General features: G+C 37.3%; 2 long non-coding RNA genes and 1 other non-coding gene across 3 annotated transcripts in view; 1 reads left to right on the forward strand and 2 right to left on the reverse strand.

The window, feature by feature from the left end:
- LOC108586687 overlaps nt 1-4,570 on the forward strand; it is a 24,348-nt gene extending 19,778 nt beyond the window's left edge. Inside the window, exon 3 of the long non-coding RNA XR_004185206.1 lies at nt 3,809-4,570. This is a non-coding gene — a long non-coding RNA (uncharacterized LOC108586687). The remainder of the gene's footprint in view (nt 1-3,808) is intronic.
- LOC103885744 overlaps nt 1,655-24,293 on the reverse strand; it is a 27,797-nt gene continuing 5,158 nt past the window's right edge. The window contains exons 2-3 of the long non-coding RNA XR_002523021.2: nt 14,434-14,561; nt 1,655-1,800 (exon numbers count right to left, since the gene is read on the reverse strand). This is a non-coding gene — a long non-coding RNA (uncharacterized LOC103885744). The remainder of the gene's footprint in view (nt 1,801-14,433; nt 14,562-24,293) is intronic.
- Nucleotides 12,904-13,123, reverse strand: LOC116276292. The gene has a single exon (XR_004185709.1). It is a non-coding gene; the product is annotated as a small nucleolar RNA U3 (small nucleolar RNA).

Raw genomic sequence — 24,293 nt, forward strand, 5'->3', positions numbered from 1 at the left:
TCTCCGAAATTGTTATCTTTTCAACTCCATCTTTAGGGACAGACAAATGATCAACTGAGTGGTATCATTAATAGAAGCACCAGTTTTAGAAGCTCTACTTCTGGAAGTAGAATAACAAGGAGGTGTAACCCAGAGTTTAAGATATCCACTGATAATGAGAGCATTTGAGTGATGGTAATTGGCAAGGAGAAAGACTTAAAGATCTATCTAGAGACCAACCCTTATACTCTAGGCATGCTGCCAGATAAAGACTAAAAACAGCACGTAAGATGGCAAGAAAAATACACTCTTTGGTTTCTTCATTGCCATAAAAGCCATTGAGAAGGGCTTCAAGAGATATGCCATTCCTAAATGGCAACATTAGACTTCTTGTTCTATGACTTGAGTGAAAAATTTTGCCATTAGGAAATGGGGAGAAGGAATGTCATCTTTAACAGAGGGTAGCTTTTTGGTCTGTCTACTGATAGTCACCAAAAGGTACAGTAAGTAAGGTCACAGAATGTCACCCACTTTGGTTCGATCCTGGTCTTGGAACTAGAACAGTAACTCAACAACACTTTGTCTTTCTTTTATGAAGACTCTTCAGCCTTGATGATAATGATTTAATTAGCAATGTGGGCTTGATTTTTGCACACCCACACAAGGTTTTGTATCACACAACAAACTTACAGAATGTAGCCACAGCTTCTTGCTCCAGGAAATGTCTATCAATTTAATTATTAAAACTAGTTTAATGTTGGTGCCTTGTAAGCAGGATCTTTAAGATGAAATGAGCCAATCCACATTCCATTATTTCACTGACATTTAACATAATCCTTGCAGCTGCCAAGCTATGCCTCCCAAATCTAAGACAATGAGTAAATGTTATTGGTTGAATCGGTGACTAAATCAGCTAAAATGGTTGCTTGACTAAACCAACAAGTCACTGGATACATCGTGAACACACTGAAGGAAATTGGAAGAAATGGAATTCTGGCTCCTGGGTCCCTAAAAATTGCTGAGTGTGTTTCCTTTTTTGTAAAATAGGTATATTCATATTTTGCCTAGATGTGTTACAGTAAAGATTAAAAATAATTCAAGCAAAGTATCTAGCATATAGCAGACAATACATGGTTGCTGTAATTTATTATGATTATTTATTAAAAGTTCAAGTTGCTTTGAAGAAATTAAGCAATTAGTTACTGGTCTATCTGGATCTTAGAAAACTCTAACTAGTACATTCAATCAACTTAAGATAATAGCAAGAGGAAGTTTAAAGTTAGATTAATTCAAGTTGCTAAGCAGCTTAAATAGCAAGCTCACCATTTATTCTAGTTTACTTTTTATCTGACTTCATTTTTAGTTTGAGCTGTTTTATGAAATATTTTTTAGTAAATGGCTGATCTTGCTGGTATTCTGCTGTAGTAAAAACTGAGTAAGATATTAACAGTGGTTGTTTGAAGAGGGAGGAAGCTTTTGTTTCTAGTTCAACATTTTATGAAATGGATTGCAAATCCAGGCAGTAATCTCAAACACTGGAATCCCCTATACATTAAGAATCCTGGCAGTCTAAAGATTGTAAGCAAAAAGGCAATAAATATGTCAAAAGAAACTTTATAAATGGGTTTTTGCAAGCCAAGAAAACTGCCAAATAACTTGTAGGCTGTAGATGTACTAATGCATTTGTCTTTCTGACCTTCCGATCTTGATTCGTTTTTTGATGCCATCGGCATCTCTAAGGTTACAATTTGGTGGAGATTCTGGATTGCAGTTGTGCTGTCAAAGGGTCATTCTTCCTGGTAATGAGGTAACTAGTGGTCCCTGGGAGAAAGGAGAAAACAATCAGGTCTTGAAAGCTGAAACATACTGAAGTCGAGAGTAGGTTCTTGGCAGAGGCCCAACTCCTCTTTCTCAGAGCGTTTGTCATCATTGCAACAAAGAAGAAAATGGTGGGGTTTGCATAGACAGCCATAAAGTGGGGACCTAAATAACAAAGAAACACAGACACCCAAATCCCATGAACTGGAATGTACTTGGAGGCTATTTTTGAGAGCACTTTGTTTTTTTCATTTACCATATTGTTGAGTCACATGTTAAGGATGTGGGTCGCATTAAAGAGAAGCATGCTGCTTATTTTGAAGCAAATTATTATCAAATGACTATGCTTCAAAACATTTCTTAATTTCAACTTTAAGTGAAGTCATTTGACTTTGGAACATATGCCTTTGCTAAATTGTTGCCAAAAAAAGACAACTTAATTTTTGCATTCATTGCTTGCAAAACTGTTGATTCAAGATGTGATGGAAAGGTAAGACTCTATTTACTCATTATCGCTAGTGAGACTCACTTCATAAAGCCAAAGGTAAACTTGAATACTTGTCACATTTAGTCCAAATGAAGATTGTGACTAGCCTGTGAATCATATTTTTAATTTAAAACTAAATAAAAACAGTAACAATGGCAAATAATTTAAAAATAGAGAATATATGTTAATGTGTATAGTGCTATATATATTAGATCCTATAAGATATCTGAAAAATAATATTTGAGTAGAACGTATCTCTAGCCATGTGCAACTCAATTTCATGGACCTTACAGGCACTAATTTTTCATCTACATATGTTCTCTAAACTAGACTTCGGGCTTTATGGCACAGTTTCTGCATTAACTTTTTTTCCTATCTTGAAGGTAAAGATTGGATTATTTTTACAACATTTTATTTTATTATTTTTCTCAATGGCTAATATATCGACATGGTAAGAAACTCAAACAATACAAAAAGATACACAATGAGGATAAGCCTTCCATTCCCAGCACCCAGTGCATTTCCTCTCCCTGACAGTTATTTATTTATGTTTTGAGACGGAGTCTCGCTCTGTCGCCCAGGCTGGAGGGCGGTGGCGCGATCTCAGCTCACTGCAAGCTCCGCCTCCCAGGTTCACGCCATTCTCCTGCCTCAGCCTCCCGAGTAGCTGGGACTACAGGCGCCCGCCACCGCGCCCGGCTAATTTTTTGTATTTTTAGTAGAGACGGGGTTTCACCATGTTAGCCAGGATGGTTTGGATCTCCTGACCTCGTGATCCGCCTGTCTCGGCCTCCCAAAGTGCTGGGATTACAGGTGTGAATCACCGCACCCGGCCTTCCCGACAGTTATTCTTAGCATTTTCAATATACCATTCTAAATGTATTATCTGAATATTTAAGTGTCTATTTCTATATATCCACCATTCTTTTTCTTTTTTCTCTTTTCTTTTTTCTTTTTTTTTTTTTAGATAGGCTCTTGCTCTGTTTCCCAGGATGGAGTGCAGTGGCATGATCACGCCTCACTCCTCTGGAGTAGCTGGGATGATGGGCCACCACATCCAGCTAATTTTTTTTCTTTTTTTGGTAGAGACAGGGTGTCCCTGTGTTGTCCAGGCTGGTCTCAGTCCTCCACCTTGGCACCCCAAAATGCTGGGATTACCAGCATGAGACACCACACTTGGTCATTCTTTTTCATATTAATATAGTAGCATAGTTGGGTCATAATGGGAAGCAGAAAGAACACTCAAACTTGGAAAATTGGAGAACAGTTTACAAATAAAGAAATTATCAGCAAACTTATGAGTTATTATGTAGGGGAACCACAAGGAGACAGTTTAGTAACCCACACTAGTATCAGTGGAGCTGTCAGATCTACAGGCTCAAAGAAATGGGGGATGTGATGGTTATTGTAACGTGAACTTGGGAGGAAGAAATCATGTAGGAGAGGAGTAGTGATACAGTTCACCTAAGGTCGAAAGGGAATGAATGCTCTGACCCCATGCTCCTCTCCTCTGGTGCCATGCAGGTTTCCCACTGGCCAAGTCCAACCAGCAGCCATGGGACCCAGAAGCTCAGTGATAGAGTCCATATAGGTTGGTCTCCACCAGCAAAGAATAGAGCAGAGAAAGGGTAAGTGGCTGGAAGACATCTGCCATACACGCCTCTGCTCCATGCTTTTTGCAGTTAAGGATATATGTTGGAGAGCCTTCCATCCATCAGTACCTATAGATCTCTATCCATTCTTTTGAAAGAGGTAATCTATTTCATTGTGGATAAAACATAATTTATTGAATTGGTCTTCTATTGCTAAACATTTAGATTGATCTTTTGTCTTTTATGAATAAAAACACTGTAATAAATATGCTCGTATATGTGTCTTCATGCATATATGTTCTATATCTTTTATATACATTCCTAAAATGGAACTGCTTCTTATTAATTTAGGTCAAAATGGAATTTTAGTGCTTATTTATCTCAACAGGAAAAAATGAAATTACTCTTATATTTGGGCATAAATTTGTCAAAGACTGGTTATAAGTGCTATTGCCCCAAATCCAAATTATTTATTGCTTGAATATCTAAATTCTTTTTTATTTTTACAATGGTACAATAGTGTAGAAGTTACAAAAACAACATGTACTCAGGAGTTAGTGAGCCTGTGCTGGAATGCTGGCACTGATGCATGACTGTGGGCAAATTTTATAACTTCTTCTTTTTTTTTGAGACAGAGTTTCGCCCTTGTCGCCCAGGCTGGAGTGCAATGGCACAATCTCAGCTCACCAAACCTCTGCCTTCCGGGTTCAAGTGATTCTCCCGCCTCAGCCTCCCAAGTAGCTGGGATTACAGGTGTGTGCCACCATGCCCAACTAATTTTTGTATTTTTAGTAGAGATGGGGTTTCAACATGTTGACCAGGCTGGTCTCGAACTCCTGACCTCAGGTGATCCACCTGCCTTGGCCTCCCAAAGTGCTGGGCTTACCGGCATGAGCCACCGCGCCCGGCCTTATGACTTCTTTATGTTTCACTTTCCTTATCTGTAAAACGGGTATACCAGAAATAATAGTAGCTACCTTGAAGGGCTTCGGAGGGGCTCAAATGAACTGATGTATGTAGATTGCTGAGACTAGCATCTAGCACTATGTAAAAGCTTTGCTGTTATTATTGTGCAATAATTATCCTTTAACAGCTGCCTCTTCTTGCCACCACTTTTATAAAGACTTCTGTTTGTCCCTTGTATACATCTTTCAAATATCTACTTTTCAGATCTTCTCACTTTTTCTATGCAACTGCTTACTTTACACCTTTCAGTATTTTTTCACTTATTTCTCCAAACAACCTCTTTAAATTTGCCCTAACCTACCATGATATACCAATAGTATATCAGAACTTTCTCATATGTTGTTTTTATTGATATATGTTTATTCATATATATGATGCTATAATATATATTGATGCACAGAACATGAGAACAACTACTCTGGTTAGTGGCTTTGTGTTTACTCTGGATCACACCAATGGCTAACTCAGTTGTTCTCTGCAATAGTAACAAACAATGCTTGTTTAAACAACATACCTTCCAAAGGCCTTAGGTTTTGTTTGTTTGTTCATTTGTTTTGTTTTTACTAACATATTTGAGACTTAACAGCATCTGCTAATTTATCTAAACTTCCCTTCAAATTATTGTACTTTCAGCCTTCACCATAACTTCAGGTAATGATTATATAAAATTATCCTTTCCTCTTATTTATCTCCAAACTAAGTTTTCCAAACTTTAAGGGGTAGTTCCTAATTCTGGAATTGCAATTTTCATTAAAAAGTTATTTTCTCTACCAAGACTGCATGATTTCACAAACTAATATCATTTACTCTTTCCAAACAATCATTTCCAGATTTATCCTAATAATGGGACAGAATACAATTCAAATGGGCATAGAAAATGTAGTTTTCTTATTTTTGCTCTCATCATGCTAACTTGAAGCCCATTCTGGTTTCTCTCTTAATCTGATCCAATAATTTAAAAGTATCATTAGATAGTCCTTGATATCCAGGGGAAAAAATACTTATCTCTCAGAAATGTTGGTCTCCCACCCTTTTGACCTTCTCGTCTCCAACATGACATCTCAGGAAACTTTTGAATTCTTGTAGGAGGGGTAGAGGATAAGCCTTTTTATTTCATTGTCATTTGTCCATCTAGGCTGCCACTCACTATGTTGGCTTCTGGTGGCTGAAGTCTACAGCTGGTATAATACATAGGATGGGGTCTCTCTGATTTATTGGCGTCCAGTGGTGCATTCTGACCTGCATGTCCTTCCCTCAGCTCTTGCTGACTCCTCAGGCACTGCCACTGCCAGAGGCTCCGTCCAGTCAGCCTCTAGGCCCGATGGTCGGCTTTTGCCATGGAGTCACACCATCCTGTTCAGAATGGACCTTGGAAAGTCCACTGTATTCATGCCACTTAGGAACTGAGAGGGACTTGGAAGGTGAAATAAATCATCTGGCTGCCAGCTACACCATTTTGGCTTGTTAAGTATCTCATGTTGGCATAGCTCCATTCTCCTTCCAGTATTTTCTTCAATTTATCTGTATATATACCAAAAGACAACTTTCTCTGAAGGGTCACCTCCAAGTTGGGGGATGAAGTATGGAGAAAGAGACCATTGAGGTATTTTCCTTCCCCTTCTCCACTCTTTCCATCTTCCTAATTTCTTTCATAATACCCTGGGTCTAAAAGAAGTAGATTGCTCCCTCTTACTGTGTCATATCTTTCTTCTACCTAAGCCTAAAAGGCAGAAGAAATATTCTCTGGGAGAAACAGGGAAAATAACTTGAGCAGGTGCTCTAGGTTTGGTTCTTGAAAAAAATAAGAGAAAAAAGAATAATTTAGACATTCCTCTCTCAAGCAAATGACTTCTTATGACCATATAAGACTATTTTATGGAAATTTTCAGATTGATATTTCATTAATATAAAACAACAATTAAAATGTCAGGATCTGTTCATTTTGGATACTTTTGTAATTATCCTAATTCTCTTTTACAACCACCTGACCTCTTGCCTTCTTCCTTACTAGGGGTTTCCTTGGGTCAATCAGAAAGGAGGTCATGAACTCAGAAAGGTAAAAGAAAAAAGCAGACTATTTCAGAATATTACTTCCAATACACTTACCTAATTAATTAATCTATTTGATAATACCTACATTCCTTATAGCAAATTAAGTAGAGCCTACTCTTAGATCACATATTATCATTCTGTGACACTCCCACTGAATCTTTCTCAAGTTTCAGCATATCTTTCTTACCAAGGTAGAATGACTGCACTGCAACAAAGTGTTCCCGGGTCAGATGAATTATGACATTGCGCTGTGGTTCAGAGAAAGGATAATGTCTTACTGTTTCCTGATAATACTTATTATTGTGCAGATCTCATTTTCTGTGGTTCCCTATTACTGATAACTGATGCTGAGCATATGAGAGCTCAAAGCTGATTAAGGTACTTATCAGTGGGAATTCCACTGACTGCAACAGGTGGCTGTGGTGAGATGCTGGGAGAGAGGAAAGATAGAGGCAGGCATTAGTTTCCTCATTTACTCTGAACCTGTCATCAAATTAGGTTAAGAAGCTAGAAAATGGTTAGCAACAGTTGATGAAATCAACTTTTCCTTGTATTGACTCTAATGGAAACAAGTTGTAGAACCAACATCATGACAGGAATGTCAGAAATATAAAGAAGAAAAAAATATTACATCTTCACGTTAACAAGTGAACATTTTTATTTTTTATTTTCCCATTCCTATTCATATTTATTATATCATTTGTAATAGATAAAATCTTACTGAGGGTAACACTCTCAACATGAGATGGATTTCTCATAATGTATTTATGCTCTAATTAAAGACAATTTGACCTTGTAAGATTAAAAAAACTTTTTGCCCTCAGAAGGTCAAGGCTGCAGGGGGCCGTGATTGCAACACTGCAATACAGTCTGGGCAGCAGAGCCAAAATCTGTCCTAAAAAAAAAAAAAAAAGATTGGGAAAACCTTTAAGACTAACACATCAGGACTCTGACTAGTGTTAAAAAAAAAATGATGCTTTTTTCTTATGAAGAACTTACCACTGTAACTGGTCTTACTGTTAAAATAGCCTAATTAGTTGACGGGGGGATACTAATTTACCATGACAAATATACAAATTTCCTGGTGTTGCTTTTTAAATAAACAGAATCAAATTATTTTTGTCTTTAAAAATACCCGGCCGGGCGCGGTGGCTCAAGCCTGTAATCCCAGCACTTTGGGAGGCCGAGACGGGCGGATCACGAGGTCAGGAGATCGAGACCATCCTGGCTAACACAGTGAAACCCCGTCTCTACTAAAAATACAAAAACTTAGCCGGGCGAGGTGGCAGGCGCCTGTAGTCCCAGCTACTCGGGAGGCTGAGGCAGGAGAATGGCGTGAACCCGGGAGGCGGAGCTTGCAGTGAGTTGAGATCCGGCCACTGCACTCCAGCCTGGGTGATAGAGCGAGACTCCGTCTCAAAAAAAAAAAAAAAAATAAAAATAAAAATAAAAATAAAAATAAAAATACCCATGAGATTATTTCTTGTGATGGAGTATAAATGTCTTTAAGCTTTTGTCATTTAGTTATCACATCATTTTTAGTCTTTCCCAACAGCCTTCAAAGATAATTATCATTCTTGAAGATTCTACTGGCTATATTTGACTCTTTGCTCTTTGAATTTTTGGCTTATTTGAGGGCTAGCTGACATTTTTATGATATTGAGTCTGCCTATCTATGAGCATAATATATTTTTAAATTTATTTAGGTCTTCCTCCTATATGTCCTCAATAATAAGTCACAATTTTCTCCATAAGAGTTTGCACGTTTGAATAATTTACAGTTTCTTTATATTTCTGTTGCTATAAAATTTGTAATGTTTGTAAATTTTAAATCAACATTGTTGGAGTATAATTTTTATATGATAAAATTATATGTGTACATTTTGATGAGTTTTGACAAAGGTATATACAAATATAATCACAACTCTAATCAAGGCATATAAAACAATTCTTTCATGCTTATTTGTAAGCAGTCCCAATCTCCACCCCAGCCACAGAAAAACACTGGTCTTCTTTTTGCCGTTTTTGGGATCTCCAATTACTCATATGTTAGACCACTTACATTTGTCTCACAGGTTATTGAAGTTCTGTTTAAATTTTTCAACTTCTTTTACTGTGTGCTTTAGTTTCAATAATTTATTTTCTATTTTTTCAAGCTTACCAATGTTTTCTTCTAAAGCATATAATCGGTTATTAAGTTCATCTAGTGAATTTCTCGTTTCAGAAACTGCATTTTTCAGTCCTAGAAATTTCTACTTTAAAAATCTTTCATTGTCTCATTATATTCATGTTTTCCTTTAAATCCTTGTACATATGTATAAGAGCTGTTTTTAAGATCCTGTTTGCTAATGCCATCATCTCTGTCATTGCTGAGTTGTTTTTTATTGAATGGATGTTCTCTTGGCTTTGTGGCATATTTTTCTGTTTCTTTTTGTGTCTAGTTTTTTTTATGGGTTGCTAGATATTGTGAGTGTTATACCATTGAACATCTGAATTTGTATGTTTTTCTTTAAAGAATAGTGTGTTTATTTTTGCAGGTCATTAGTTACTTGTAGACCAGCTTGATCATCTTGAGTTTTGCTTTTTAGCTTTGTTAGGGTAGGTCTGGAGTATCCCTTAATCTAAGGCCAATTTAGCCCTACTTTAGTCTTCTGCAGACTCTACTGAATGACCTAGGTGTTTAAAAAGTTCTCTCCACTGTGACTAACCAAAACTCAGTGGTCTCCCAGCCCTTTGTGGACTCTGTGAATTGTTCAGCTTACAACTTCCTTGCAGTTGTTCTTTGCCTAGCCTCATGAATTATCATCCTGTGTAAATAAACAAAGTGGTATATAGTGAAAGAGTTAAGAAGACTTTTATGCAGATTTCTGGAACTTTATTCTGTTAATATGGTGAAATACATTGATCAGTTTTCAAAAGTTAAATCATCCTTACAATTTTGGGGATAGACTCAAGTTGTTCATAGTGTGTCTTTTTTCCTCCCCTGCATTTAGTATGCTAAAATTTTATTTAAAAATTTTCCATCTATGTTAATCAGTAAAACAGGCCCATAATTTCCCTTCTCATACTCTTCTAATCTAGTTTTGGTACTAAAATGTTATTAGACTCTAAAATAAGTTGAAGAACTACTGTTCTGCATAATAATTGAAGTGTGTTTTTCTTTGGTAGAATTTTGCCTGGACCTGTTTTTCTGCATAAGCAAATTTTAAATAGCTGGTTCAATTTCTTTAATTTTCAAATTTATGACTTCTTCATATTCCTTTGAATAAAGACATAACATATGTAAGGAAAGAGCATCAAGCTTAAGTGTACATCTCGATGTATTTTTACGTATATTATACATTACTATAATACATTATATAGACAGATACATAGATACAGAGAGCCATCTACCAAACAGATAAAGACTTAGAACATTTATACTACTCAGAAGGTTCCTTAGCATAATATCCTGAAGGTTTATCCATGGTGTCACATGTTGCAAAATTTACTTCTTTTTTAAGGCAGGATAATATTCCATTATATGCATATACCATACTTTCTTTATCTGTTTATCTGCTGATGGACATTTAGGTTGTTTCTGTATCTTGGCTATTATGAATAATGCTTCAATGAACAAGTGAGTGCAGATATCTCTTTGAGATCCTCATTTCAATTCTTTTAGATCTATAACCAGAAATGAGATTGTTTGATCATATGGAAGATATATTTTTAATCTTTTGAGGAAATTCCATACTGTTTTCCTTAGCAGCTGTGCCATTTTGCATTCCCACATTATGCTAAGTGAAATAAGCCAGTCACAGAAGGATCCATGCTGCGTTGAGTCCAGTTACATGAGGTATCTAAAATAGTAAAATTTATAGAATCGAAGAGTAGAATGGTGTTGCCAGGGTGTAGGGGGAGAGGAGAAGGAGGTGGAGTTGCTAATCAATGGACTGAGAGTTTCAGTTAAACAAGATGAGTAAGTTCTAGAGATCTGCTGTAAAGCATTGTATCTATAGCTAAAAGTAATAATACTGTATTGCACTCTTGAACATTTTAGAGGAAAGATCTCATGTTAAGTGGCCGTACCACAAAAAACGTGGAGTTATTTTTAAGGTTTTTTTTGTTTTGTTTTTTGTTTTTGCATCTTTCTCAATTAGTACCTTACCTCCTACTATTCTGAATTCTATCACTGTAGATAGTTTTGTCTATTCCTAAAATTATTATAAATGGAATCAAATAGTGTGTGTGTAAAGAGCTTAGCTTCTTTTGCTCAACATAACATTTGTGAGATTCGGCAGAATTCTGTGTACCAGTAATTCATTCTTTTTTATTGCCCTATAATATTCCATCGTTTAAATATAACAAAGCTCATCCATTCTCCTGTTAATGGATATTTGAATTATTTCCTGTTTGGAACTGTTATAAATAAAACTGCCACAAACATTCTTATACAAACTTTATAGTGATAATATGCATTCATTTCTCATAGGTAAATACTTAGGAATGGAATTGTTGGGCTAAATGTTAGGCATGTGTGCAGCTTTAATAACACACTGGTCCCCCTTTATCATAGAGAATATGTTCCAAGACCCCCAATAGATACCTGGAACCCCAGATAGTACTGAACTCTCTATGTGCTATGTTTCTTCCCATACACTCCTATGAAAAAGTTTAATTCATAAATTAGGCATAGTAAGATATTAACAACAATACCTAATAATAAAACAGAACAATTATAACAATATACTATAATAAAAGTTATGTGAATATGGCCTCTGTCTCTGTTAAAATATCTTAATATTTTCAAACTGTGGCTGAGTATAGAGAGCTGAAAATGTGGAAAGCAAAACCATGAGTAGGGAACTATGGTCTTGCCAAAGAGTTTTCCAAAATCATTGTAACAATTACACTCATGCCAGCAATACATGAGGGGAAGAATTCTTCCACAACCTTGCCCACCCTTGTAATGTCACTCTTTTTAATGTTAGTCATTCTTGTGGGTATGTACTAGTATTAATATATCACTTTGGTTTTACTTTGCATTTCCCTGATTTGGAATGATGCTGTGTACCTCTATGTACTCTTAGTATTTATTTGAATATTCATTCTTTGAAGTGTTTCTTCATGTATAGGATTTTGTTATTGTTATCAAGCTCAAACTAATAATCAGAGAACATGGGTCTTTTTGGTTTTTGTTTTTGAGTTTTTGTTGCTTATGTTTTGATATGTATACTAAGGAAGGAGACCACTATTACTCCTGCTGCCCTCCTCCCCGCCACCTGGCCTAGTTCACAGACAGGAGGAAAGGGAGAAGGCAAAAAATTAGAAAGAAACAAAAGTAAGATAAATAGCCAGACAACCTTGGCACCACCACCTGGCCCTAGGAGTTAAAAAAAAGTAATCATCATAACATCAACCCCTGACCTAAACTACTTGTGTTATCTGTAAATTCCAGACACTGTATGAAAAAAAGCATTGTAAAATTTTTTATTCTGTTAGCTGATGCATGTAGCCCCCAGTCACGTTTCCCACGCTTGCTAGATTTATCACGATTCTTTCACGTGGACCCCTTAAAGTTGTAAACCTTCAAAAAGGCCAAGTATTTCTTTTTCGGGGAGCTGGGTTCTTTAGACGCGAGTCTGCCCACGCTCCCGGCAGAATAAAAAACCTCTTCCTTCTTTAATCCGGTGTCTGAGGAGTTTTGTCTGCGGCTCGTCCTGCTACGATACAAGTTTGCTTTACGATACTTTTTTTTTGGTTAGAAATGTGTGTTTGTAAAGCATATACTCTAATTGTTGGGTGGTTCACATCTTCTACATTTTACCTAATTTTTCTTTTCCTGAATTACTGAGAAAAATGTGTTAAAATCTTCCATCATGTTTATGGCCTTTTCCATTTCTTTTTGTAATTCTGTCGATTTTTTACTTTATATACTTTGAAGCTATTAAATACATATGCATTTTAAATAGTTATTCCTTCTTGGTGAATTTTTTTTTTTTCTTTTCTTCTTTAACAAGAAAGGAAACCACTCAGACAGCATTCTTTCCCTCTTACTCTCCTGGAGGAAGAGAAGAACCATCATCAATGGTACATGGTGGTTGCTGTGAAGCAACAAGAGCCTGCTTCATGCTCAGGCGACAATGCCAAGACTCCTCCTCATGGCTTCCAGCGCTCTACATATTTAGAGAAACTTCCCTAGTAATGAACTGTATAGAACGATCATGATTCTTGACAGTATCATCTTGAATTTTTCTTTTCTTTTGTTTTTGTTTTTTTGAGACGGACTCTCGCTCTGTAAGTGCAGTGGCGCGATCTGGGCTCACTGCAAGCTCCGCCTCCCGGGTTCACGCCATTCTCCTGCCTCAGCCTCCCGAGTAGCTGGGACTACAGGCGCCGCCACCTCACCCGGCTAGTTTTTTGTATTTTTAGTAGACACGGGGTTTCACTCTGTTAGCCAGGATGGTCTCGATCTCCTGACCTCGTGATCCGCCCTCCTCCGCCTTCCAAAGCGCTGGGATCACAGACGTGAGCCATCGCGCCCGGCCCTTTGAATTTTTGTTTTTATCATAATTTGGCTTTCCTTTCCTTTCCTTTTTCCTTTCCTTTCTTTCCCTTTGTTGTTTTTGAGACAGAGTCCCACTCTGTATCTGGGCTGGAGTGCAGTGGCACAATCCCCACTTACTGCAACCTCCACCTCCCAGGTTCCAGTGATCCTCCAGCCTCAGTCTCCCAAGTAGCTGGGATTACAGGCGCCCGCCACCACACCTGGCTAAATTTTTTGTATTTTTAGTAGAGATGGCATTTCACCATATTGGCCAGGCTAGTCTCAAACTCCTGGCCTCAAGTGATCCTCCCGCCTCAGCCTCCCAAAATGCAGGAATTACAGGTGTAAGCCACCGTGCCCAGCCTTGTTTGGTTCCTTTCTTATTCCCAGTAATGCTTGATGTCTGGTGTCACTATAAATATATTGACTTTATTTTGGATAGTAGTAATATTTGCATGGTGTGCTTTTTCATCTTGTACTCACATTTCTGTGCCCTTGTGTTTTAAGTGCACCACTTGTAAGCACCATATAGTTTGATTTTATTACTGTTTTAAAATTCAATCTTCCATTTAAAAAATCTGTCTATTTTCAATCTGTCCATTTTAAAAGTTAAACTTTTAGCTGGAGAGTTTAGTATAATTACTGATGTATTTGGATTTTTTTTTTTTTTTTTTTGGTCAGTTGAAATCCCAGAAGGAAATACATGGCATCATTTGTAAAAAAAACAACAAACACACACACACACAAACAAAACAACAACAATAAAAACACTTACAAAGGTACAGTCTGGGTATAGGAACACTAAAAGGAAAGCAACCCAAAGCTCATCATTGCAGGCTTCATTTCCACCAAAAGTGCTGGGGGACTGAGAGAAAGAAGTAGTTACTGGGACCTAGAGTCAGAGAATGCTATGTGTAGAGTGACCTGACAAGAACTGAGACCTTTGATTAAGGAATCAGCCAGTCTGATGTAATCCCGCAGTGAGAAAGCTGGGGAAGTGAATACTCAACCTTGCTTTTCTTTTTTCTGATCTTCTACTCTTCAGAAACAAGAGAGCAAGGATGTCTCTGATTTTGTCCAGGGGAGTCAATCTCTCAGGCCACACAGCAGGGTAGAAAAGTATATGTAGATGGTGAATCTGGAAAGGCAAACAAAGATACCCAGTCCACATTTCTACTCTATTAATTTGTGTTTTCTATTTATTCTTTTAAAATTTTGCTTTATTTAGGTATGGTTGGCATGCAATAAACTGCACGTAAATAAAACATACACGACAAATTTAGACAAACATATATACTCTTGAAACCATCACCACAATCAAGATGATAAATATAACCATCACTCACCCCAGATTCCTTATTTTCCTTGGTTAATCCCTCCCCATGGCTCCCAACCTCCATGCCCACTGATCTGCTTTTGGTCACAATAGTTAAGTGTGTAACTTCTAGAATTGCATATACATGAATTCATATTACATTTAGATATTTTTGTCTAGCTTCTTTCAATGAGCATAATTATTTGAGATAATTTATGTTGTCATATGTGTCAATAGTTCGTTGCTTTTAATGGCTGAGTAGTATTCCTTTGTATGGATATACCACAAATTGTTTTTCTGTTTACCTGTTGATGGACATTTTGGTTGTTTTCAGCTGTTGGCTATTACAAATAAATCTATGAACATTTGCTTTCAAGTCTTTCTATGGACATATCCTTTCAATTTTTTTTTAAAAATCAAATACCTAGGAGTTGAGCTGGATCATATGGTAGTTGTATATTTAACTTTTAAGAAACTTCCAAGTTTTCTAACAGCAGTATATGAAAGCTTCAGTTCCTCCATGTCTTTGCCAACACTTGGTGTGGTCCATCTGTTTTATTTCAGCCATTTTGATAGTGGGCAAGGATATCTCATGTAGTTTTAATGTGAATTTCCTAAATGTCTAGTGCTGTTGTGCATCTTTTCATGTCCTTCCTTGTAATTTATATATCTTCTTTGGTGAAGTACCTATCTAAATCTTTTGCCCATTTAAAAATGTGTTTTTTTTTGTTTTCTTATTATTGAGATTGGAGAGTTCCTTATATATTATGGACACTTTTTAAAAAATCAGATATATGATTTGCAAAGACTTTCTTCTAAATTGCAGCATGTCTTTCTATTGTTTTAGCAGTGTCTTCCAAAGGGAAGAATTTCATATTTCCTGTGAAATCCAATTTGTCTGCTGGGTCTGGTGGCTCACACCTGTAATCCTAGCACTTCTGGGAGGTTGAGGTGGGTGGATTGAATGAGTCCAGTAGTTTGAGACCAGCCTGGGCAACATGACAAAATCCCGTCTTTACAAAAAATCAGCTGCACATGATGGCACATGCCTGTAGTCTCAGCTACTCAGGAGACTGAGGTGAGAGAATCACCTGAGCCAGGGAAGTCAAGGCTGCAGTGAGCTGTGATTGCACCAATGCACTCCAGCCTATGTGATGAAGTGTGGGACCCTATCTCAAAAGAAAAGAAAATTTCAGTTTATCAACTTATTCTTTTATACATGATGCTTTTGGTGTCACATATAAGAAATTGTTGCCTAACTCAAGATTGTAAAGTTTTTCTCTTATATTTTTCTCTAGAAATGCTATGGTGTTCGATTTTACATTTAGGTCTATGATCCATTTGAGTTAATTTTTCACATGGTACAGAGTATAAATTAACTTTCATTTTTTTGAATAGAGATATTAAATTGTTCCTGCATCATTTGTTGAAAGACTATCTTCTCTCCAATAAATTGCTAGTCCACTTTTGTCAAAAATATGCAAGTCTGACCAGGCATGGTCTATTTCTGGACTGCAGTCTGTTCTGTTGATTTGTCCATCTTGATAGCAATACCATCAAGTCTTGAGTACTATAACTTTATGTTAAGTCTTAAAATCAGTTATTAGTCCTTTTGCTTCATTCTTCTTTGTAAAAGTTGTTTTAGCTAGGCCTTGCTTTTAAAATTTGTTAGGTGGGAATAGCAGAATGCTCAGTTTAGTGCTAATTATTTCCCCACTAATGATAAAAGACCCTTCCAAGTAGTCTGTAAAATGCACCATTAATTTTGCATTTTCCAGTATGGCTGCTGGATATAGAAATTCTTTCTGGCCCCGTGTGAGCACCTGGTACTATTTCCTCTCATCGTTTCAGATTGTCCTTTTCCTGGCATCAGCTAGTTTTCTTATACACGTATTGATTAATATTTTGCTGAATACTTGAGGGCATCCTCTATGTTTATTTTACTGTAGGCAATGTTTCCTCCCCAGATTTATCAGGAAGATTACTAAATAATAGGTATTTTAGAGAGTATGTATAACACATGATTTAAAGCAAAAATAATGTAACTTTATCTCCACTGGATCACTTACAAAATGCTTCAGAAAATGGAGTTCTGATGCCGTTTTGGTCCTCAGGGCATATGGATAGATTCAACACAATGATTATTCAGTATCTTGAGTCAATCTGGTTAGTGACTAACAACTTTTTCTAATAGAATTCTTGATTCTCACTCTGGCCAATCCTGCCTTGTGTCCAACCATAAAAAATCTGGTTAATGTCCTAATAATACTGGAGAGCTCCTTCTGTCTTTTTCTGACAAATTGCTTAGCACAATCAGAGCAGTTCCCTTTAGAGTGGCAGCAAGAAATAGTGCTTTCTGTTCCTCCGTCTGATGGTTCATTTGGCTTATTATTTTAAATTGGGTATAATAAGCTCCCCAGGAAGATTTTCCTTCAGCGTTGACTGGTCTTTGCATTGGCTGATTACACAAATTGACCATATTGCCACTTGTTTCTGGTTCTTGAGGCTAGAAACTTGATTTGGGATTCCATGATGGAAAGGAATATTGTGATCCTTCTGGCTTAAAAGAGACTTTATTTGCTTGACTGTGAGCCGAAAAGGGATCTAAACAAAGTTGACAGAAATTTCCTTCTCTTCCTCATATTGCCTTTAGTGTTTATTATTCATTTTATTAAATCAATACTTTGATAATTAATGCCTGCTACATTCTTGATATTTTGTTTCTCCCCTTGCTGAATTATGGGTTTGCTAATATAGTTTGCCTATTCGTTTTTTTTTTTTTTTTTTTTAAGCTGAAGAACTTTAAGCAGGTGAGGTTCCTTTTGCAAAGCCTGATTGGCATGTGTCATTTAGTCTGAAATTTTGGGATTTATTCTGTATCATTTTGTATAATATTAATTGATTTGAAGTTAATCGAAATTTCTTTAGTTTCTGAGAATCCACATTGAGCTTTAATGTAATAAAATAAAACATCTTAATTGTTTGCCTCGCTCATTCATATGTGTACATTTAACGTAAGTGTGAACTTCAAAGTTAAAGAATTGGGAGGGTTCCATTGAGGAGAGGGCATGAGGATGTATTTCCCTTCCTTCTGTCTCTTTCCTAAGAAGACTGTTCCAATTAAGTATAATGGAAAACAATGTATAGAGCACAGACCTTTATTGCAGCAAATAACATAGAATAGGCATAGGAAGTCCCAACGATGTAAGCATCAGATATCTCTTGGATGTTTTCTTATCTGGCTTCCATCATGTTTATCACCTCTTACTGCTCTTAACTTCCGTAAGATAACTTCTACTGAGTAACAAAAGCCATCTCAAATCATTTAATCATCCAAGGGCCAGCAATTACTCTTATATCTGGTTATCTATGAATATGGTTATTAATAACTTCTATAATCTAAACTCACTCATGAATGTAGTTTTTTAATTCTTGCAATAATGCCCCTTTAGAAATTAATTTTAGGGCATCCATTAGATAATTTCCCATTAAATGACTTATTACTTCAACACTCATCTGTCAGAGAGTATAATAGGAGTCACTTCTGATTTTACCTGAGATTCTTACTTCCCAAGGTAGCCAAAAACCAATCTTGGGGTGGGGAAAAAAGGAGTAAGGAGGCAAAATACCTGGACTCACTTTGAAACCTGGCTTTTATACATGGGGACCTCATTATCTAATTACTTCATTGAAGTTCTAAAGTTATTAGGCAGTCTAGGGAAAAGTCCATTACTGAATTAACCACTTATACAACTAATCCCCATCCAACTAGCTCTCCTGGCTTAGCAGAACATTTATATCAGCCTATTGTGTCAATGTCTTGGTTAGTCTCTCACTGACTATCAAATATTATAAAAAGCCAACAATGCGATATAATATGATACAAATTGACTGCAAAGAGAAATTATACATATTTCAAAAGTTGTAGAATTTTATGAAAGAAATGAAAGTAATGTTGGTGAACTGCATACATCACATTTTAAGCCATTATTTGACATACAGGGATCTGGCAGAGTTAATTTAACAATCAGAGAAGAGAGATCAAGAAGGAGGATGACTAAATAGAGAATGTGAATATCAAAGTCTTAGTAGGACCCTAGAAAAACCTAATTTAAAAAAACTTCAAATAGTTTCCAACTGATAGTCTTGTGTTGCAGAAGTGAAATGTGAAATGATGGGTGTATTATCCTGCCTTATAATTTTGTTGGGAAAATTACAACAAAAGTCAATATTTGATTTACTCTTCTTGATTCTGAGTACTGCATTTAATTATAAAATATATTTTGTTACTTATAAAATAAAATGCATTTGCTTCAATAATTTTTACTTTAATTTTTACAATTGTCTCAGCAAATCCTTTTGAAATGTGTTTTTTATCAAATTACGGTTCCATTTTAAGTGAATTCACTCGGAGATGCCTTTTGCTGACACCAATTAACCCTGGGCAATGAGAACCTCTCAGGCAATGAAGTGATCCATTTTCTCCTTCTCTTTCACCCTGCTAAATCAAAGTTTAGCCTAAAGCTGCTTCCTTACATATTTTAAGTTCGGCCTAAAGGATTTTTGTACATCATGAACTCTAACAAGTGAATGTGCAAACAGACCATAACCTGCACTTGTGCCAATCACTGAGTTTTGGACAATCAACTGTAGCCAACTGTTTGAATCACATTCAAATAAGGCTAATGCCGAGCTGTAACCAATCCAGCTGTTTCTGTACCTCACTTCCGTTTTCTGTACCTCACTTTCCTTTTTCTGCCCGTAATCTTATTCCACCACATGGCTGTGCTGGAGTCTCTGAGCCTACCCTTGCTCAGAAGGCTGCCTGATTTGCGAATCGTTCATTGCTCCATTAAAATCATTTAAATTTAATTCAGCTGAAGTTTTTATTTTATCAACTCTCCTCCACTCCCCACTCCGTTCCCCGTTTAGCTCCTTGCTTTCTCTATCTGTCCTTGCTGTTGTGTGGTTTTCTTTTTTCCTAGCTATCATCTCCTTTGGTGAGGCTCCAGCTCCTGGAAAACCAGAAGGGTAAGTGCGTGTAGTCAGTCTCCTGAGATGTTTCTTGAACTGCTGACATCTTTGCAATTTCACGCTATTAGGAAATATGGAAAATACATTTTAGGTCTATATCCCTACCCTTATTCCTAACCATTTAAAACAAATAGTCATATTCTATGAGGGCTGGTTTACTTTTACTAAATCTTAGGAAGGAGAAAAATTGCTATAGTGATAATTAGCTAGCCCCTCCTTAAGGAGAAAATTGATGCAGAAAATTCCAGAAGGAGAGAGTAAGAGGGTCAGGTCTTTAAAAATGTCACCTGATCCCCTTTGAGAATCAGTCTTGAGATTCGTACATGGTAAATACTCAATAAATATTCACAGATTGGCTAACTGGCAAATAAGAAGCCAGTCCTAGGACCCAGTGTGTTCTGGTATTGTCAATTCGCTCTAGAGCAAAGTCATGAAAAAGCCTGGGGCACAGTGCACACTGCCTTTGTTGATTGGGGCTTAGATTATTTGCTAGATTGATTGGTGTTTCTTTTTTGAGACCGAGTTCCCGCCTGTCGCCCAGGCTGGAGTGCAGTGGCCGGATCTCAGCTCACTGCAAGCCCGCCTCCCAGGTTCACGCCATTCTCCTGCCTCAGCCTCCAGAGTAGCTGGGGACTACAGACCCGCCACCCGCCCGCTAGTTTTTTTTTTTTTTGTATTTTTAGTAGAGACGGGGTTTCACTGGGTTGGGCTGATGCTCTCGATCTCCTGACCTTGTGATCCGCCCGTCTTGGCCTCCTAAAGTGCCGGGATTACAGGCTTGAGCCACCGCGCCCGGCCTGATTGGTGTTTCTCAACCACACAGGGAGCTTTAAAAACTGATGACCAGGTTGCACCCCAGACCATTAGGGAGGGAACCAGTGCTAGTACATATAAAATTCCCTTGATTATTTCAGTGTGTAGTCAAATTGGAAACCATCTTCTTAGATAATGATATTTCTATGCACTTTCCTTATGGCTCTGAGGTCTCAAGTTTTCCTTTTAACTTTCTCCTCTTCTTTTAAAATTACTTTTACACCAAAGAGAAGGCATGATGATGTCCTTTTAACTTTCTGCAGCAAGCACCAGTGCAGGTAATTTGACACTGATGGGGAGGCTCAAAATTGTCCTGGGAGAATGACGAGGCAAAGTGCTCATCCTGGTGCTGTAACTCATCTAATTTAGCACTGGGGTCAGGTTGAAGCCTCTCTCACCATGGGAAAGCCTTTTTCACATACACAGTTCTCAGGTGGACCTGCCTCCACTTCTCTTCCCTGTTACGACTCTGATTACTATGAATGCAGACAGCAGTTCTTTGAAAGGGTGCCAGGGCTTGGAGATTGACGGAGGAGACATCCCTCCTGCAGCTGTACTCTTTCTCCTTGGCTCCTTCTTGTGGCTGCTGTCAGGCTCACTTCTTGAGATGTTAAGAATGAAATATCGCTCTGGTTTTCTTCTCCCCAACCCTCACTTTTTTTTGGGTGATATGCAGCACAAAACAGTCTAGAAATATTCTTCCTATGCCAAACCACGGTCAAGTGTGAACCTAGAAAACACATGAAGCAGACAAAATTCCTGCCCTGGCAAGAAGCCTACATTTTAAACTGCACATTGAAAAAAGCATTCACTAGGATGTAATGTAAACATTGACTTACAAGCTTTGGTGTGCTCCGTGTTTGTGTTGTATAAGTAGCTTGTTGAAACTGAAGGGGAAAGAGATTTATAATCTTACGTATACAAGTCAGGCAATGTTCTGTGGGGGAAGAGGGATTTTTAGGAGCTCTTTAAGTGAGGATAATGTGAGTATTTGGTCTTAATAAGCAGTGAAATGAAAAAAGAGGGTAACATTTAAAGAAAGATTCAGTTACTCAGGAAAGCCAAGTTAATGTATTAAATACTGGTATAGAGGTATCAACTATGTTTTATGTTACTACTAAGCAAAAGACAGTTGCAAATTCTTCTATATCCATTCATTTAAAATAATATTTTTGACATAATAAACACAGCTAACATTTATTGTGTGTTTAGCATGTATAAAACACATTTATTCTTCAGGAAAATTCTATGTGCTAAGCTACTATACCCACTTTACAAATGAGGCATTGAGAAGTTCTGTAACTTGCCAGAGGTCACACAGGTAGTAAGTGGCAAAGTCAGAATCTCGACTTACAGTCCAGCTCTGGATGCTCGGTGCATTCAATTGACTTTGATTGTTCTGTGTTATTTTGTTTAGTATAACTGCTGATATTGCTTATTCTACTTTCTTGCAACTGAAATAAAATCTTGTGAGTCGAGTCACTTAATTCCACTGGGTTCATTGAGATGAATGATAATTACTAGTGGCATCTAGTGATGTTTATTCTGTTGATCTGATATAATAAATGGAGAATTTCTGGCAGAACATTGGAGTATCAATTAATTGATTTATTCACAAGTATTCATTTTCCTGAAGTGAAAATTAGATTTTGTTCTTTAATAACTATTTTTTCTTTGATAAAGATAGGAGAAATAACTAGTAGGTAATTATAATTTATTTAATTTCTATAATAGCTAACTCAAACCCATTTGGAAATGATAAAGAGAGGAAATTTTACGTGGATAGTAGGAAGACTACAATAGCTTGAGGAAATGTAGGAAAAGTTATGCAAATGGATGTAGATGCTAGTGAAAAGCTCCGTAAAACATGTAGCAAATGTAGGTAGACTTTCCTATAATCAGTTCAATAGGCATTCAACACTGGTTGTATGTCATAGTTACAATTGAGGACAGTATCTTAGAAATTCAGAATTTAAAGATCTATAGCAAGCAGTAGAATGCCTGGTCCTTAGTAGGCACAGGTTGAATATCTGTTGAATGGTTATTACAGAATAAATTAAAATCATTGCCACAAGACAGGAGGACACAGGCTCAAACTTCTCTTTTTGTAAAACAATTTTTACTTGCATATTTTCTACCCAAAATATATGTGGCAGATATCACTAATGAATATTAATTAAGTGGGTCACATTCAGCTACTCAACATTTCAGATAAAAGATCGTCTTGAAAGACGATGTTAACCACAATTTCTTCTAATGTCCTCGGGCACTATGATCAACTACCTTCTGAGTTGCCAATCCTGCTGTAAGTGTTGTTTGCCTTTTCTAGGTCATCTTCTTTTTTAACTTGATTTTTGTTCTTTAATTGTCTAAAATATATCACCCACTTTCAACCTCACGAAAGAGCACATAGGCACGTGGGGCATTTTACCAAATCACCTAATATCAGTGCTTTTTCTTTTTAATTATCTACTTTTTAGAAGAGATAAGTAATAGTACCAAAATACCATTTCTCCTTTTCTTTCTTTTCTAAATGGTCAACATGAAGGAAGTTGAGAGTCTCTGGTCACTCCTTCCGGACACACACAGACACCAGCATCCAGCCTCCTTTTTAACTCAGCATATTCCATTTTCCATGTGATGCTTTGAATCCATGCTATCCCTTCTGCTCTTTCTATTCAACCTGATATTGAGACTGGCCCAAGCAGAAGCAAAACCAAACCAAACCAAACAAACAAAATCAGGTTGGCTGTCCAGCATTCTTGTCAGCTCCTCTGAGCCAGTGGATGGCACCTGGAAAATCAGAGGTGACAATTTTGTGCTCTGGTTTCTGTCCTGTCATGATGGAGATAATAATACCTGTCGCCGAGTAGTTGGTGAAATTCAGGTGAAAGTTATTGTGAATAATGGCCACACAACTGTATGGCTTTAAGCCAGTCCCTTGTTGAATGAGAAGCAACATCTAATGAGGAGAGTGACTCTGAAAATGAGATCGTAGGTTTAACAGCTGCATTTCCAAGCCTGAAATGGAAGACATGCAGGGCTCTTCTTTGCCTGAGCTTTTGGTTGGGGCAAGAGGTGCCCTGAAGTTCTAATTTTCAGTCTGTATCTCAAAGGTAACGTCTAGAAATCAATTTTCTGCTTGTCCTCTTGTTTAGTCAAGGGGAGAAATTTGCCGCTCATGAAGGGCTGAGGGCCTGACACCACTTCAAGAGAGCGCTCCAGGATCACAGGTTAAGGTATCTTCTGCGTAATCTCGTCCTCCCCACACTGCAGACAGCCTCAACCTTGACCTAGAGGGAATTTCCTTTCTAGAGGAGAGCAAGGAAATTCTGTTTCCACGTTAACAGAGGGAGGTCTCCTCCTGTCACTGACTGCTGCTGTTAGCTTTGTGGGCTCTGGGAGCCCAATTATGTGTGGAAGCTTTATAAAAAGGAGCCAGCGCTCAAACTGGCAGGCAGAAGACACGGACACAGATTCCGTCAACAAATAAATGGAACGCGCTTGTGTGTTGGTGCACACATTTGTGGTTTAGAAGATTACCTTTCAAAATGGACTTACTGTGCAATTGGAAATGAGCTGAGACCCCCATTTCTATACCTTTCCTGCTTGGATGGTCTGGATGTCATCGACACAGGCAGCAGAGAAAATAACAGCAGGGTTAACTGTTCATGCAAGTGTAATAATAGTCTTTAACAGAAGAAGAGT

The sequence above is a fragment of the Papio anubis genome, chromosome 7 (genome assembly GCF_008728515.1).
Source record: "Papio anubis isolate 15944 chromosome 7, Panubis1.0, whole genome shotgun sequence".
Taxonomy (NCBI): domain Eukaryota; kingdom Metazoa; phylum Chordata; class Mammalia; order Primates; family Cercopithecidae; genus Papio; species Papio anubis.